Genomic DNA, 394 nt, shown 5'->3' on the forward strand with positions numbered 1-394 from the left:
ATTAGCTCTAGAATTACCACAGTTATCCAAGTAAATTTTAGTACGATCTAAGAAACCATAACTGATTTAATGAGCCATTCGCGGTTTCACCTTAATACGGCATGTACTGAGACATGCATGGCTTAATCTTTGAGACAAGCATATGACTACTGGCAGGATCAACCAGGGAACTATACAATATGTATATATAAAATGGACAAAATTTAAATCCTTTTCCATCGTCGCCTGTTTCATATATATATGTCAGGTCGACACACCATTTTTCTCTTTCAAATATGTACAAGTTTTGCCACATTCCGCGCTTGTAACATATCTTCTTTAACGCTCAATTTCTTTCATTTTTCTACCATACAGATATTTTACCGTACGCCCAAAAACGTACGTATTATATTTT

General features: G+C 34.8%; 1 non-coding gene across 1 annotated transcript in view; it reads right to left on the reverse strand.

Annotated features, from left to right (window-relative positions):
- Positions 1 to 169, reverse strand: part of LOC143260367 (small subunit ribosomal RNA) — a 1,921-nt gene extending 1,752 nt beyond the window's left edge. Inside the window, exon 1 of the ribosomal RNA XR_013034507.1 lies at positions 1 to 169. This exon is cut by the window's left edge and continues 1,752 nt beyond it. This is a non-coding gene — a ribosomal RNA (small subunit ribosomal RNA).
- Positions 170 to 394: the final 225 nt, after the last annotated feature.

The sequence above is a fragment of the Megalopta genalis genome, chromosome 11 (genome assembly GCF_051020955.1).
Source record: "Megalopta genalis isolate 19385.01 chromosome 11, iyMegGena1_principal, whole genome shotgun sequence".
Taxonomy (NCBI): domain Eukaryota; kingdom Metazoa; phylum Arthropoda; class Insecta; order Hymenoptera; family Halictidae; genus Megalopta; species Megalopta genalis.